Source organism: Arvicanthis niloticus, chromosome 2 (assembly GCF_011762505.2).
Source record: "Arvicanthis niloticus isolate mArvNil1 chromosome 2, mArvNil1.pat.X, whole genome shotgun sequence".
NCBI lineage: Eukaryota > Metazoa > Chordata > Mammalia > Rodentia > Muridae > Arvicanthis > Arvicanthis niloticus.
This window is the reverse complement of record NC_047659.1, coordinates 37479712-37498182: the sequence shown is the minus strand read 5'-3', so window position 1 is coordinate 37498182 and position 18471 is coordinate 37479712. Positions and strand designations below refer to the sequence as shown.

Below are 18471 nucleotides of genomic sequence, written 5' to 3'. Positions count from 1 at the left end.
TTCAATTCCTGAACCACTTACTTGCTTTTCTTAGTGAAACCCAGCATTCCTTAGTGTCTGGGGTCATCTCAGGACAGGTCTCAGGAGTGCTATATCCCATCCACGCATTATGGAGTCAATCAGGGATCATCTGAAGCATGGTCTGCTCCCCCAGGCCTCTGCAACGCTAGGCTGGTATTCCCTTCCTGCTAGCACCCTGTCTGGTACCATTGTGGGCATCTCCAGCTTGCTTTTTTCAGGGAGTGTTACGCTACTAATCATTCAGATGTCCACAGGTGAGAACACTGAGGGTAGACATTGCTTCTTTCTTCTCTGCCACCTACTGACACACATGTGACACAGAAGCCACACCGGCAAATCCTCTAGGGACAGATTTAAGTCTTTCTCTTATTCTCTCTCCCTTCATTCTCTCTTCTCCCCCGTGGAGTCATAGATTATTATTTATACACATAATTTTCTCTAATGGTCAAATCAAGCTTTAGCCAGTGGATCTTTCAAGTGCCCACAGGCTGTGCACAGTATGACCTCCTTATTTTCCAAAAAGAGTCTCTGGAATCAGCGTAAGCCCAACCTCTGACTTCTTCTCTAAGACCTTGGTTAATTTTATTTAGAAGCTGAGGTCTACACTTTGCATTGTGCTTACAGCTTCTGCGACATTCTCAGTGGATAACTAAGGAATATCTTTTATAAAACATTGGATCCCTATGGAGGTTCAGAGCACAGTGGGTGATGGCAATAGAAGACATCACTATCAATGACCTTATGAAAAGTAAGGCTCAGGGAAGATAACATCACTTAGCTCTTAAATACCAAAACTGGGTCTTGAACCAGGCCTGTAGCTTCCAAGTCTTAGGTTAAGCTATTTGTAGAAGAAACTTCCACGGTGCATGTGTTCTCCAAGTACCTTTATATGTTTGGAAATTTTCCATAATGGTGATTCCTATTCTTCTGGTTAGATACAAGATTCTGTTATTTTAATACCCCTGGTAGGTGCACATGTGGCCAAGTATTTGACTGCAGTAAGACTTCAATTTGAAAACTGGTATGAATATGTGTTTACTATACAAATTTTATTTTGATTGTGGTTAAGGTACAGATCTTTGGTAGTAGGGACCCTAGAGAAGGGTTTCTGGCATATACTGCCTGAAATCCAAAGTACAAACAATGTGATCTCCCAATAGCAAAAAACAAACAAAAACAGACCCCCCCCAAAAAAAACAAAACAAAAAAAACCAAACAACAAAAATAAAACAAAAAACAACCATCCAAACAAACAAGAAAACAAAAACAATGAGGCATTTGCTAGAGCAATCCTTCGGCATACAATGGCCAGTTTCTGGTTGTATATTCTCCACATTTGAATGTTTCCCTCTTAGTTACGGTATTTCTATGCTTGAACTAGTTTAACCACCTCTGCTGTGCATGGCTCTTTACTTTGGCTGGTGAAGAATGCTGCTTTCCCCAGTGTTTCCTGGCAGACTGGTGGGCCCCACGTGGGAAGTATGTATGTCATGGGTTCAGATCATTTCTGAGCTAAGTTATAGCTCCATATCCAGCTGCCCCCATTTTAAGTGAGTGGCTCTTGCAGTAAGTTCTTGCAGTCATGACTCTTCACTTTCTGTCATCAGTATAATGAAAGTGAAGGAGACGGACAGATTTGCCACTGCAAGAGGGAAAAGGATGCCAATGTCTGGGAAGTCAGTGTTATCCATAGCTGTGAAGAGCTGGCTTTGAGCCACAGTAAAGATGCTGTCGTGTGAACACCACTTAGTGCGTACTCTTTCATCGTCTCCCCAACATTTATGGGAGATGATTTATGGTCTAGAAAGAACAAGTGACAGATTACAAAAGAAGTTATTAATTTTTATCTTAATATAGAAACTGCAAGGTTAGACTTCTTGTTGAGCAGACACTTAGAGAACAAGAACCAGGGGATGCATCTAGCTTAGAAGATTCTAGAAAGAAAGTGCTACTTTTAATAAGCAGCCAGCCTATAACTCTTCTCTTCTAGATTTAAATTTGCCTGCTAGAGAAACAAGGGGTTCTGCTGTCCTGACCTTCTGAATGTAGTTTCTTGAACTTGCAATGGCTATCAACACCACACGATGTAAATCTCAGGTCTCTTAGACTTACCACTGCTGAATGTCTAGAGCTCACCTCATAGTTGGATAGGAAGATGCTGGGGAGCTCCTTGATGGGGCATCTGACCTCATTTTTTTTTATCAGAATGTTTTTCCTGGAGTGGAAGCTAACCTGAAGAGAAAGGGACCAAGTTTTCTGAGGCCTTCTTTGTATATTTTGGGTGTGAGTGAAGAAGCTAGAGGCCTAACCTAGGCTTCTGTGAACAGACAGAACGTTTGAGACTCCCTTCATAGCAAATAGGACACAGAGAACATCCCCATTTTCCATGTGAGCTTGAGATTGACCTTTGAACAACATGATAGAAGCAAAAGTCAACAGATTGCTTTTGGCTCCTCTAAAACTGAACTATTAATAGTTTGTCTCTGGCCAGGAGTCTTACACAGAGCATAAACACATGGTTATACATATTTACTATATTACTCATGGCTTTGTATAATGAAAATACAAAAAGAACGGAGACTCAACTTTTGAATGTCAGCTGCAATTTACCAGACAGACAAGCTGCCTCAAATGAGACAAGCCGGAGTCACAGCATTTACTACAGCAAGAGAAGGCATCTACAAGGTGGTTATAGTACCAAAGTCTTAACCACTGTTGGCTTTTCAGGTGGGATTTAAAATGGCATTTTTACAGTTATTTATATTTCTCTTAATGGAAATCGGCATCATGTATACATAAAATGTGTTTGGGTGGGTAAGTTCCGATCAATTTTAACTGCTTTGAAAGATAAAATAATGTATATTTGAAGGCAGGAAATGGTGAAGGTGATTAGTATATAGATATATGTTTGGCATTCTTGACATATCTAACTTCAATTGTTTCCCAATATTTTAGGCTATGATGTGCATCTGCAGTGATTTTCAAGTTGTCTCATTATGTCATTAATGCTCAAAATGAGCATTAATGGAGCTTTGCAGTTCAAAATTGTGCTATTAAAAATCAGCTGTTGTTGAAAATACATATAGACAAAGAAATACATGGATTGGAAAGAAGATCATAACCTCCCAAGCACCAGTTTAAGATGGTAAGGGGAGGGTCTAGCTTTTCTGGGGAGACACAGATAACCTGCCCCCTGCAATACTCTTATTTTATACAATGTGAACTTATTGAGGAGTGAGTTGGTGGCTTCTTTCTGTTTTCACTCTTGGTTAGAAAGAAAAGGGTAATTAAAGACAATGTGTTCTTCCTTATATGATATTCTTACAGGTCTGGGTACAGCCTGTGGGGTTATTGGTTTTTGTTTGTTTTAGCTTTTGCTCTCAAAATATGTTTACTATTCATCCCAGTTTCTTGATAAACTAAGAAAACAGTCTAGGAAGCATCCTAATACTATTTTGACACTGTTCGCAAGCTACTGAATCTTAGGAACCATCCCATAATATTTAGATGCTGCCCTTACCAACGGCAAGCCTTCAAACAAGAGAACCTTCCCTTAAACAGAGGCTAGAGATTCCAAATAGTTTATTATTCTCCTTGTGCACAGTTAGAAAACATCAATATACTCATGTCAAAATTAAATTGTGGTTCCCTTGAGCCCAGCATAGATTACCTACTCATTCTTAAATAAAAACTAGCAATAATATCACATTATTAAATAACAGTAAGGAATCTAACAAATTTCTTGTTCTTTTTTAGCCATTTAAAAACTATTTAGATGCTTATCTTTTAGCATTTATTATGTTTTATTCATTTTCTGAACAATTCATACTTTTATACAATGCACTTTGATCATCTCCACCTACTATCGCCTCCTCCTAACTCCCGCAATGTCCCATTCTCCATTTCTTTTTTAAGTTTATGTTCTTGTAAAAAAAAAAAAAGTCAACAATCTCCTGAAGGCAATTAGCATTGTCTATTTGCTCATGGTTGTGGGGCCATCAACTGGAGAGTGGCTCTTGTTTCTCTTAGAAGCCATCAACTGCGAGTGATTCTTCTGCCATGTAATTCTCCCTCAGCCATGATTGAATTTTGACTGGATTGATCTTGTGCAGACATTGTACAGGTAACCACAGACGTTGTGGGATAACATTTATAATAAGCATATCATGTCTAGAAGTCAGTATTTAATAACACATCTCCCCATCCATCAGCTCTTATATTCTTTCTGCTTCCTCTTTTGTAAGTTCTTCAAGCCTTGGATGGGAATATATTGATACAGTTATCTCATCCACAGCTGAACATTCACAATTTCTTATAGCATTATCTGCACTAATTGGTCCACTGCAAAAAGAAGCTCTTTAACCAAAGTCAAGAGCAGCACAAACTTATGGTTCTAGAACAAACAAATGTTTAAAAGGCCCTTCAGCAGCTTGACCATTTAGCAAATCAACACCAGTAGGATCACCTGAAGGACCTATGTTTTCCCCACCTCCTGACTTTCGATCAGCTTTAGTACCAGGTATGACCTCTGTCCTGTAGAGCAGCCTTCTATGATATCAAAAAGCCATTGGTTATCTCTGTAGCAATCATACCATTATGGAACATATGCATCAAATTTGCCTGGATGGTCAATTTCGTAGCATGCAGGGTATAGCACTGAGTAGGACTATTGCCTTTTCATTCCCAGCAGCCTACATAGCTCCTTCTGAGAGTTTCCCAGTCAGTTGGAAATTGATTTCTTTATGTCTTTCCTGATTGCGAATTGAGTGTCCTCTTCATCAATAGGGTCTTACAATCTAGTTATGCTGAGCATCAAAAAGCAATGGAAATAGCCTACATTGTTTGGGGTGCCTCTGGGGCATCACTGCTAAATAATTCACAGTGAAATGTCTTGTGCCCGACCTTGAAATTTTCATTTAATAACCCATGTCTTCTGGGATCATCATTGTCCATTCATGAAGGGTATGTCTGTCCAAACTCCCTTCAGTTATGGCAAAATATGTCACATGAAAGTTAATCACATAAATACTTCTTAATTCTATATCCATGAGTATGCTCACAGCATTGTGAAATTCTCACCTCCTTCCATTTTCGGAACTTTTTTATTTCTTCCAAATGAAAGACTATAGTAGTCACCCCGTCTCCTCTCCTCTACTCTGTAATTTTAGAAGTCAGATGTTAACTCTTTCAGATGTTCATAAGTAAATAATAATGTCTGTCATCTATGAATGAAGATGACTTTATGTCTGTTTCTGATCTACCTCCATTTCTTTCCTTTTCCTATCATATTTCATTAGTTGGGGTTTCTAATATGAAAATGAGAATAAATCCTAGGAGAGGAGATATTTTCCTTATTCCCGATATTTATAGGAAAGCTTCAATTTTTCTCTTTGTTGTATATGAGGCTATCTGTTGTGTGTATGATCTTTTTTTAAAAAAGAAAAAGCTTCATTTTTCTCTTTGTTGTGTATGATATTAGAACTAGCTACTTTTAAAATCAGGTTAAATATTGTCCCCTATTCCAGGTTTTTCATTTTTAAAATGGTGAATAGATTTTAGATCATTTTTAAATGCTTTGGGGAACATTTTCTAATGCAACTATTTAACTTTAATTCTTTAACTATTTGAGATGGTGAGCTCACTAATTTTAACCTGTTGACTTAGCCTTGCATTCCTGGAAATAACTTTATATAATCATGGCATAACTCTTCTTAGATACTGTTACATTCATTTTGATAATATTTTTGAAGCCCATGAGAGATATTTATTATTTTTTTCTGCTATGAGATATATTTGGTTCTAGGATTAAGATAATGTTAGCGAGACAGAATAAGTTAGAAAGTGTTTTCTCTGCTTATATCTTCTTGAAGACTTTATAGAGGATTGATATAAGTTCTTCCCCAAGGGCTTGGCAGAATTACCAATGAATCTGTCTTGTCCTATTACTTGATGCTTTGGAAAGTTATTGATTATTTATTAAATCTTCTTACTATTGTGCATTTATTTACATTGCTTATTTATTTTTTATGAGTTTTGGCAGGTTGTATCTTTTAAGGAATTGAATCATTTCATGTAAGTCATCAACTGGTGGGTCAGAGTTGTTCATTTTTTCTCCACTATCCTTTAAATGTTCATAAGACATTGATGACAACCGTAGTTTTAGTGCGTGTGTGTGTGCATGTGTGTATGCATGTGTGTGTGTGTGTGTGTATGTGAGTGTGTGTATGATGTAACATGTGGTGCTTGCACATGAATGGGGAGATGCACAAGTCTGTGTGTGCCAATGAAGAGGTCAGAGCAGGACACTGGATTCTTTTCTCTATAACTTTCAACCTTGTTTTGAGACAGGGTCTTTCACTGAATCAAAAGCTTGCCATTTCAGCAAGGCTGACTGGCCACTGAACTCTCAACACCTGTCTATCTCTATCCTCTAGTATTGGGTTTCAAGGTCTTCCTTGGTTGTTACACAAGGGTTGGGAATTCAAATTCAGGTCCTAATGAGCTGCAGAACCATCTCTGCAGTCCCTAATTTAAATATCTTTATTAGTCTTTAATCTTTAAATTTTCATACAAAATGCCAAGTCTCATCATAATTCTAACCTCAGAGTTTCAGTGCCCTTTGCATATGCTCATAGTCCATTGAGATCATCTAGAACTTCTTTTACTATGAGGAAAGGAGAAGCAGCTGAAACATTATCGTGTGGAGGGAATTTTACCTTCACGATCCTGGCAATTAACATTTTACTAGATGACAAGCATGCTAGGTTCTATTATCTCCTTGGAGATCAGTGTTTAATAAATGTAAAAAAAAAATGGAAACCTTATGTTCTTGTAATTCTACTGGGGAAACAGAAACTGGGGAAATGTGGAAGTTGGTTATCAGTATACTCAAAGCCCAAAGGATGACTTAAGGGCAGCTCTTACTACGAGACTCAAGTGTTTGCCCAGCCCATAACACAAAGCCAGAAGAATATCTCTGCTCTCTGGTGCCAGCACCAGTGGGAAGAGGAAAAGGGATTGTGCTTTAATTTCCTGTGATCAATGGCCAGGCAGCACCTCCTCTTTGCACTCCCTGTCCTCATCACTATGCAAGCATGGAGCCTCTCTTGCCATCTCTGTCTCTGCCTCTCCAGACGCCCTCCACCTAGTTCAGCACTGTTATGAGGTTGTTATTCTCAAAATCAAGGAAAATAGACAGGAAGTCCCAATATATCACATTTAACTGATCTTAAAATAAATATGCTCAGAAGAGAGAAAATAGACAAATTTCTTGCCACGTTAAGTTTGGTTTCTGACAACTAGTCTTCCATCTCCGCTTCAGAACTACATTTAAAAAAAAAAAAAAAGCTAACAGGAATTATGCAGTAGAAGAAAGGTACTTCCCACTCTGAGAATATGCAAAGTTCAGAAAACAGTATCTGCTTCAAAAACAATTTCATTTTAAATGATGAGATTTAGGAAGACAGCCGAATTCTCCCTCCTACTCCATCCGCATATAGAAGATCAAGTGTTCTAGATTCAAGTGCAAAGGGGGAGAATTCCTTTCTGCCTTATTAACACGCAGAGGACCTGAGCTGGATAAGGATAAGGACTGTATCTCTTGTTCCTAGTGTAGCTCCCACTTCTCCTGGAAGATACAAAAGGAGAAGATTGTTTTCTAACAGAGACTTAACATTTGGAACAGGACTTCTCCTAGAGGGATTCCATCTTAGCTGGGAATCAACTAATATTTAACCTTCTTCAAAATCAGAAGGTTCTTCATCTATTCAAGAGCACTCAGCACCTGAATGTATTTTTAAATTCTGCCAAAGAAAGAAAGAAAGAAAGTGGCAAAAGTTCACCCAGGAACTGAGTTCATCCCTGACATTTCAGTAGAGTCTGATGATGGATAAGACAATAACACAAACTCCTCTGAGCCACGTGTAGGGTAAGCCTGGCACTGGCATCAACAAATACACATGAAAGAAATGCCATACCGGGTCCATAACACCTGTGTCCATTTTTATATTCTATCTTTTACCAGTGCAATTTGGTTATGTAAGTCCACTCCTCAAAATCTGATCTGATTTAGATTTTAGATGCCGTTCCAAAAAGACTCACGTAATAAAGATGTAGTCCCTCCCTAGCTCAAGAAATGGTCCTTAGTTCAGTGCATACTGCCTAGCTCAAGGCACAGTCCCTAGCTCATGGCATGGTCCTAGCTCAAGGCACAGTCCCTAGCTCAAGGCACAGTCCCTAGCTCATGGCATGGTCCCTAGCTCATGGCATGGTCCCTACCTAGCTCTTGGCATGTTGTCCAAGTCTTGCACAACTGTCAAGTGAATGGACCTTTATAGAATAAAAATCTAGTTTTTAAAAGCTGAGTGCTGTTGTCATGCTCCTGGAGCAGATGTTAGGTCAGTCTCCTCCCTCTCTCTGCTCAGTGTAGTGCCCATGACCAAGCAGCTTCTGTCAGGTAATCTTGCTGTCATTTGCTGCCTTGGCCTCCAGCTTGAGAGCTACCCAGCAGAGCAGGAGAAACCTCAGGAAATGAGCCAAATTGACACTTCCTCAAAATGATTTCAGGTTGTCACAGTAACAGAAGCTGTCTAAAACAAAAGTATTGGTGCACTGTGAGTTGGAGAGGGCACGGCTTAAGTGAATGATTCCTTTTTGGCGATCAAGTTTTAAGTTCCAGAGCGCTGCATAAATGTAAGACAGTTAATATCTCACTATTGCCCCCATTATCTCCTGATCTCCTGTTCTTGTATAGCTTAACTTCAGGATGGTAGCACATTTCTAATATATGCACAGTGCCTAGAAACTCCTGCTTTTACCTTATGCTGCCTGTTTTTCTCAGTGACTTGGCTTTCTATGTGATAACTGTAAGATTTATCTGTATACACATAGGTGTATATTCGGCCTCCTTTGTAAATTCTGGCTTGCATGTGCCAAAAAAAACCCACAAAAAACAAAACCAACCAACCAAACAAACAAACAAAAAAATCCCAAAACAAAATACCCTGATGTTTTGTGTTAGATACAGGGCTCATCAAAAAAAGAGGTTTCGGACTCACCTTCACTACCTCTCTGTTAGCCTGGCTATTTCCCTGCTTTGAGTAAACCCAGTTGAGTAAGCTGTGATAGTAAGATGTGGAGGTTCACAGAAACATTGTTTTTCTCTTTGATCACACCTGCATTTCGCCGTGCTCGCAACAACAATGGTGACATCCCGGCAGATAATGCTCTGCTGTCTCTCTTAGGAGAGCGGGCCAAATGTGGGTGGTTTGTCATGTAGTACCTTTTTGCTTAGACAAGTCGATTATTTTCACACAAAATAACAAGGCACAATGTTGCCTTTGTGCTAAATTCTAGCCTGCTCTGGGTCTAAGCCTTTGGGAATGTTCACAGTTATTCTCAAGGCTGCTCAAAAGCCCACACAAAGAGATGTATCTTGTATTCTCTCATAAATGGCTTGGTATGCACACCTTTCCTGAAAAGCCAAAGGGAAATCTCAATCCCTGAGTCTTGGCTGAGGAAATGCTCCCTCTAGCATGGCACTCTGTGAAATGTGAATAAAATGTAGGTCATGAATCACTTCACCAAGGATTCAGGAACCACAAATTCAAGAACCTGACCAAATATTTAGGTGACTACTGTGTGTGTGTGTGTGTGTGTGAGAGAGAGAGAGAGAGAGAGAGAGAGAGAGAGAGAGAGAGAGAGAGAGAGAGAGAGAGATTCATGACCTCCAGGGGCTTAATTTGTATATTCATATAAATCTCTTTTTCTTCTACATGCTGGTAGAGGATTTCTGTTAAGGAATTTAGTTATATTAAGAATATAGTTATATAGAGAGTTTAATTGAATAGAATTTAGAATTTATTCATAGTTTTGGGAGATACAAACAAAGTTTGGAAACATTAGAGATGGTGGGTATGTAAGGAGTTTCTCTGTACAAAGTATAATAAAACTGTTGGAAAATAGCAGTGTCCATGCTGGAGAGTGAAACTGAAGCATCTCAATGGGAGAGATGGAGACCAGAGAAGAAGGTCCTTGGCCAAGAAGGGATGTTGTTGGAGTTTTCCATCAGTGAGATCCAGCGCTAATTAGGAGCAATGTCCCATACTAACTGAAGTCATTTGGTGGAATAACCTGTGCTCTGAACCTTCATTAAAACCCAATTCCCAAGTAGTCTGGTTCACCAGGAGAATGGGAGACTCCATGTCTTACTATCACAAGGACTGGTGGGGAAAAGGGAAGGGAGAAAGATTGGTCATGTGTTGAAATATCACACTAGGGAATGGAGCTCCAGATAACCAGGATATGGCAGGCACTCAGAATTACTGGACAGAGGAGAGAGAAAGAATTGATTTGAATGTGGAAAATAGAAAGGCCTGCAACTTGACACGAGTTGGAGTCATCAGAGACAAGGGAACCTCGATTAAGAACATGTCTCCATCAGATTGGCTTGTAGCTGAGGCTGTGGTACATTTTCTTGAGTTGATGATTAATATGGAAGGTCCCAGGTTTTTCTGCATGGTGCCAACCCTGGGCAGGTGTCCCTAGAGTATACTAAAGCCAACTGAGCAAGCCAGGAAGTGGAAGCCAGTAAGCAGTGTTCCTCCATGGTCTCTGCTTCAGTTACTACACCCAGGTTTCTATCTTGAGTTCCTGCCCTGTTTCCCTTAGTGAGGGATTGGAATTGGGACGTACAAGCAGATAAAACTTCTCCTCCACGAGTTGTTTTGGTCATGGTGTTTTCTCACAGTAATAGAAAACAAACACAAAGATACATGCTTAAAGTTGAAGGTACTGGACAGATGAGTTATATTTGGGAGATGATAGTATAAATACATGCAATACAAACCGGCACAAACTACTTTTTCCTATTTTTTTTCACTGAAAGTAAAATATTTAGGGTAGGTGCTACTGTGTATCAAATCAGAGGCCCCTGGCTTGTGATGTTTTACCCTAATAAAAGTCACTACTTGCCAGAGAACAGTTCCAGATCCTCTGCTGCATTTCTCAAGTAGTTTCTGCCCAGAATCAGATCATTTACAGAATGTGATGGCCAGTGGCTGCTGTCTTCTGTTTCTCTTAGTAGGTTCTTTATTATGTTCTGTGGCTGTGGGGCCCACAAAAATAAATCCAGGACTCATTGCTGGCACTGGAGGGTGACCGCCTCTGCCTCAGAGATATCTACAGTACAGGGAATGGCAGAGCACAGACCTATCACAGAAAGATGTGATAAGAACTGTAATGTAGAAACAGGCCAGATGCCCAGGAAAAAAGCAAGCATGTAAGAGATGCAAGCATTTGTTGACAAGATAGTTTTTTAGCTGAGCCTTGAGGGCATTTGCCCAGAGAGAAATAGGAAACAGACTCCCAGGATGATGGAACAGTATCCACAAAAGCTCTCAGTGGTGAGAAGCAAATTCAGAGAAGGGTGTGACCTGTCTATGATGGTTTTCAGAGGGAAAATGGAAGAGATATGGTAATCAAATGTCAAAGACACGTGACATTAAGAATTTTGACTGACAGGAAACCAGATGACACTCATGTTTGGACTCAGTTGTTGACTAGTCAACTGGGACAGTCACTGTCACCGGGTTCTTGTTTTGAAAGAAAGGAGGAGGACTAAGGGTCAGGGAAAGAGGGAGATAGCAAGAATGTGAGAGCCAGATATCTTCTACAGTCAGATGTGTTGTGGGGCAAGGCAAGCTGAAGATGTGCTCTGGGTGAGAAACAGCCACTCTCCACAGGAACTCACCACGGCTGTGCTTATTTGCATAAGGTCTACACAAGATTGGGCCTGTCAGCAGTATTTCATCATGGATCTGGGAGGAGCCTCCTTTGAAGAGCTATTGGCAGTTAACAGTTGCTGGGGGAAAGGGTGTCAGTTTCTTCAGTGGTATAGTTAAAAAACACGATCCAGTTAAAAACCTCTTACCCATGCTCACATGAGAAACCCTAATTAAGTTCAGCAGGTCACATGCAAAAGAAGAGAGGATGCCGGAGACTTCTGGAGAAGAAGGGTTTTACAGAGAGAGGTGAGGTAAGGGAGGGAGGGGAGAGAAGGAGATGAAGGGGAACCATACCTGAAATTCCTTATGTCTATGTGTAACACTAACAGAAAATAAAAGAATATAAAGGAAGAGAAAAAGGAGGGCTAAGTGGTTGAAACACTGCTTAAAAGCACTCTGGCAGCTCCAGACCCAACACTTACTTTCCAACTCCCACCTTCTTACTCTTTCCTCACAGTCTTAAAGCTGTCGCTGCCGTTGTTTCTATAACAGCAACGCGTACTAACCCAAGTTTAAGGCTCTAGTTCAGTGGCTCTCAACATTTTCCTTTAACACAGTTCCTCACGTTGTGGTGACCCCCAACCATAGAGTTACTCTGTTCCTACTTCATAACTATAATTTTGTTACCGTGATGAATCATAATGTAAATATCTGATAGGCAGGATATCTGATAGGCAACCCCCCCCCCGAAGTGGGGTTGAAAATTGCTGCTCTAATTTATCATTTGAATTCATACATTTGAGCCAGATAGCATTCAGATAAGAATGTTACTGCAGGCAGAAACACTTCCATGGGCATGATTTGTTCTGGAACCTTCTGTTTCCTTCAACCCTATTTGCATCATCACCATCCTAATTTTATGTTTAAAAAATAATAGTATCACAGACACACAAAAGTTGGACTACAGAGCGGTAGAGAGGTATTCTTAGTGCAGAATGTACATTTTTACTACTGTGATCACTGTTAACACAGTGATGCCCGAGAAGATAGAATTATTCATTTTTCAAGGTTATTTTAAAGATGAAAATTCTCATATAAATACATTTGGTATACAGGATGTAAAATTATCTCTTTGAAGCATAAAAATTAAAAAGGTTAGTGTTTCAACTATTTCTTTGCTTTTCATCTACATGTTGTGCTGATTGACTCATATAGTTGTTGCAATTAATACCTTTGCAAAAAAAAATTTTTTTTTCCAAGAGACAGGGCATGTTAATCTGCTTTTGTTGCTATGACAAAATGATCTAAAAATCAATCCTCAAAATGCCTATAAAAATCAAAGGAGGACAGGCTCCCTGTTTCAGAGACTTTATTCCATGGCTATGTGACCCCATCTCTGTGGACCCTAGACAAGGCTGAGCATCGTGATTGAGAGTAACTTTGAGAGAAAAGATCTGAGTGGATGGTTTTCAGCTGACATTCATTCTAAAGCCAAGAAAAAAAAGCCAGGTTCAAAACTAAGTGCTTTAGTTAAGACAGATGACAGAGGTTCTGGTTAGTCAACAAAATGATGGACTGGGTATTAGGACTATCTTGTACCTCACTGGTACAATTAGGAATAACTATGCTCTAATTGTATTTTGAGAAAAAAGTTTTATTTTAACAGGAAGGGTGAGGGTAGGTGATGAGAGAGAGAGAAAGGGGGGTGGGGCATGGAGGCAGATGTTCATGTGTCTCCACCAGTCAAAGATAGTTGATATATCTAGGTTGGGTATTGGGTTACACTTCTGACTGAGCATTACCAAACTTATAAAGCCTTTGATTAACAGTTTAAAAAATGTATAAAAGCAAAAAGGAAAAGGGGGCATGGGATAGGGGTTTTCTAGGGAGAGGAAATGGGGGAAAGGGGATGGCATCTGAAATATAAATAAAATATAAAAAACAAAACAAAACAAAAAAACCAAACCAAAACAACGGAAAAAAGGGAGTGAGTAGTAAAAGCTCAAGTGTCTACCTTGTGGCTCATGGTGACCAGAAAGGAGAGGGAGGAAGACAGAAAGAAAATGGGGCAAACTTCTAGAGTACGATTCCAGTAGCACACTTTGTCCAAGTAAGCAACTGGTCTCAGAATCCAATGGCAGGAAATGATAAACCCATCAATGGATAAACACACTGACCAGGTCAGAGGCCTCAAGATCCAGTCACCATCATAAAGACTTATCAGTTGGCAACCGAGCTTTGAGCATATGGCCTGTGAGTGATAATTTAGAACTAAACTACTACAGTGGACAAACACAAAATATAATTGTTTGTGTCGGGTATGATTACACATGTCAGACATTCACACATAGTGGTTGAAACAACATAAAAGCTGATTTTTTTTTTTAACAAAGAATTCTAAAAGTAGTTATCACCTGAGAAACTAGTATACCCACTAAGGTTCTGTTTTGTTTTGCTTTGCTTTGTCTTTAGCTGCGTTGGCTTCAGCCATCATATCTGTTTCTGAGCAGTAAGAAGAGAAGTTGTGGGGCTAGTCAGTAAAGGGTGTGCTATTCAAACGTGGGGACTCCAGTTCAGACCCCTAGTACCCATGTAAAAGCCGCGCAGAGGGATGCTTTGTCTATTTCCCTAGTGATTTTGTAGGCAGGTACCTGACACTAGCTAACCATCCACTCTACTTAACTGGTGTGCTCTGGGCTCAATGACACTGACTCAAAAAATAAGATCAAACAAAATGAAGGAAGATCCACAATGTTGGTCTCTGGCCTCCACACACGTGTGTGTGCACATCCATGCCATGCACACCACACACAAAAATAAAATGTAAGCACAAAACCCCAAGATAGATATCATATATATATATATATATATATATATATATATATATATATATATATATATATATATATATATTGGGTGTTAAAGGAATAATCAAAGTTAGGACAGGGGAATAAGAGAGAGCTGAAGAGAGGTGTGGGTTAAACAAAGCTAAGACTATAAGAAAAGGCTTTATGGAAACCCACTAAGTACTAAATTAATTTTAAAATACATTTTTCAAAAGTTTAAATGCCTGTCCATCTTACATAGGTGGACCATCCTGTTCTTTGATAACACTGGTTCTCAAACAAAAATCAAAGAAGCAGAAATGGGATATCTTGCTATGAATTATTGGTCAGGGGGCCTATAAGTTTCCCAAACAACAGAGGCTACTGCCAATACTTTTCACTACCCACCATAGCTACACGGTAAGAGCTTATTGATGAAGATATCATTCACTTTGGATACAGAACATAGAGAAACCATCTTGAACAAACCAGTAACTTTCTCCCTCCTGGCCAACTTTCTTGGTACCAGAAGATACTATGCAGGTTTCTAGGGGAAAACAGATATTAACGTTTTACCCAATGCTAGATTCTGCATACTATATAGCTGACCTGACAGGCTAGGTGTGTCTACTGGTACAACAGTGGTGTGACTGTCATGAGACAACCAACTGCTTTCTGGTTAGATACTGTGGTCTACTCCACAGTAAGGAATTCATTCTTAGTACTAGAAACATGGTTAAAAGCCCATGGCTGGTCATAGGCCCTAGGAAAGAACCCACTATTGTTATTTTGCTAAATGGTCACTTGCCAAATTAGCCTTCTAAATATTTATATGCAATGCTTTCTGTAATATAATAGCTTGTCTATAATAGCTTCTTTCTAAAGTGAGCAGAAGTCAATACAGAGGCTCAACTGTTCAAGGTGCTGAGATTAATCTACTGAGCATGTTCAGCTCTAAATGGAACATCTTTGTTAATCTCCTGCCTCCTACAGGGCTCAGGAAACATCACGGAAGAGGAGACAGAAAGAATGGGAGAGCTGGAGGATGCGAAGGGGTGCTATGAACTGCTGTTTCTGAGCACGACATGGTCACCACACTTAAGAACTAACAGCATCTATAGTTACTTATGCAAGACTATACAAGTTCAAGCCAGCCAATGTTCAGGCATAGATGGTGGATGAGGACCACCATCTCCTAACTGAGAAACTATCAGCGCTTGTTAACTGCTGGGGAAACAGCGTAACCTGGCAGGGTTCTCACACTCCAGTGGATGGTCCCCACCCATGCCCACATGTGCAACGCTAATTGTCCTTAGTGGGTTAAAAAAAAAAAAGAAGAGGACATGAATTTGGGAGGAGACATGATGAGAATCCAGGGAGAAGATGGTGTATGGAACTGGGGGGTGGGGGTGGGAAACGATCATTATTTCACTGTATATATGTACAAAATTCTCAAAAAAATACATTTTATGATTGGCATAGTAGAAAAAGAGGTCCATAACAACATGCACCCCGTCTTTCGTTTTTGGCAGTGCTGAGTATTGAACCCAGGATCTTGTGGATTTGAGACAAGTACTCTACCACCAAGCTCTATTTCCAGTTCCAATACTAGCTTTCTGAAGGATGGTTTCAAATGTTTTTGTATTTAAATGCAAATGAGACTGGGGAAGTGAGTCTTTGTTCCGAGTAGCCTGTTCCCAGAAACAAATCACGAATTCTGTCCCTATGGGGGGGAAAAAGAGGAAATGTATTGGTAGATCCCAGGTTGTCTCTAATGCACATCTCCACAGTTCAAAATGGTTCTGTTGGTGTGGAGCTGAGGTGGGGGATGGGCGAGAATGGAGACAGTAGACTCTGAAAGAGCAGCAGGAATAAACACTGCATGATAGTCAGGTTCCCCCTTCTCTTAAAAATTTGCGCCCAAGAATTCCATTTCATTAGATTTTTTTTTTTAAACCACAGATCTGAGTTTAAGCCACAGAACTAACCTGTCAATCTCCAAATGCTGCATTTGTCAATGAAACTTACATATAAGGTCAAGACAGCACCCCTAACTATCATAGAATATATAAAGAAATTTTAATAAATGAATAAACATAGAGGGTTTTACTTATAACTTTCTGGTCCATGAAGACACCAAAGCTGTGTAGCAACTAGGTAACTGCAATAGCTGAACAGACTTCTGTGGCTGCCTCAGGTTGTGCTGCATCCTGGGGAAGCTGGGTCTTCTCAGGACCAAGAGTTTTTAATCATGCTGATGTGCAAGTAAACCAAGATTCCTTCTCAATTAGACTCAAACTCACCAAAATTTGATATGGGTGTTAAACGTAATTTTTATTTCCCAACATGACAGAACACAGGAAAATGCCACTTGGGGCATCTTCACTAAGCTTGGCTCTCCGCACCTCCCTCTTCTGCATGCAGGACTGCACTTCAGACAGAGTATAAGCTTTCCGTTTTAATCACTCCAGTTTTCTCTCTTTGAGAGAACCTAATCTTCTCAAAAGTAGAGTAATGTTTAATCTCTTCAATGAACAATGATTCTTAATCTATCAGAAGGCAAGTAATTATAAAGACATTCTAGAATCTAAGGAATATAAAGCTGGGACCACCTCAAATTCTAAATCCCGTTTGAGTTAATCTGTGGCATATATATAGCCATGACTTAGATCAATGAAATCTAATGAGGTGTAAAACACAATTTTTACGTAGGATTATGCTAACTCTTCTTAGACACTGGATTTAGTGACTTTGAGGTTAACTGAATTTTATGGCAGATATTAAGCCAGTCCATTTCACTACATTCAGTCAGTTTAAAATTCTCTGTAAAAGATATACTTTAAAATATATGCATATCCTTTTTCAAAGACTTTTCAAATCGGCTGCTCTTCTGGATTTTTTTTTTTTTTTTTTAAGAAATCAAGAAACAAAAGAAATAAAACAAGATTCCAAAGTTTGTTGGAAAACCTAAGCAAAAATGAGAGCCAGAAAGTACACATCTCTGAAATATCTGCCACTGGAAATGTTCTCTCTGGCTTCCACACCAAAGCCGTAATCTCTGTCAGAGTCTGTTCTTTAGTTACATAGGATATATTCAATTACAGTTAAATTATACGAGGCAAGCCATCCTTAAAATGTGGAGGAAAACCTTCGGTTCCTGGTAAACTGCTAGATCCTATTACCTCATGGTGGGACAATTAAGGAAAATTTTGTTCTACAAGAGATGCATTGTTAGCTCCTGGCAAAGCTAGAGTAACAACATGGTTTCGGAGCAATCTGAAGGTGAGTAAGATGTGCAGCCCTCTGTCCACTAGGGACCAGACGACACAAAGCACAATCCCTGTGGGCTCTACATATGACTGACATCTTCTCCTCACTGTTCCTCAGTTTTCAATATACTCTGTTGTCTCAAAGTTTGAATTGTTTGCTAAAAAAAGATTAAAAGGCAAAGGTGAAAATAGTTTTAAAAGGATAAAAGAAACAACGTTAACTTCATTTTGGTCTCTAGGAAGCAATGGCTTTCTATAAGAAAGAAAATACGATAGTGTAAGCCTTCATGTTGAGAGTGGAATATGTACGGCTGTGCCTGCCTAGTTTTACAACTAAAATGACTTTCAGATTACAATGAAAATGTTAAAGTACTTTCAAACCATCATATTATACTTCCTTCCTGAACGCATAAAAATAGAACCAAAAATAGTGAGTGTTGTTATTTGTTCTAATTTTCAACATATTTGTTTACTATGGGTCTAAGTGTGTTGACTACATGTATGTGTGTATGGGTATCTGGTACTCGAAGTGCCTGCAGAAGTCAAAAGAGGGCGTTGGATCCCCAGAACTGGAGTCACAGCCAGTTTTGAGCCAGCCCATGGGTTCTAGGAACTAAACCCAGGTCCTCTGCA

At 39.5% G+C, this 18471-nt stretch overlaps 1 non-coding gene across 1 annotated transcript; it reads right to left on the bottom strand.

Annotated features, from left to right (window-relative positions):
- Positions 1–241: 241 nt before the first annotated feature.
- Positions 242–373, bottom strand: LOC117704778 (small nucleolar RNA SNORA17). The gene has a single exon (XR_004606308.1). It is a non-coding gene; the product is annotated as a small nucleolar RNA SNORA17 (small nucleolar RNA).
- Between the last annotated feature and the right edge of the window lie 18098 nt (positions 374–18471).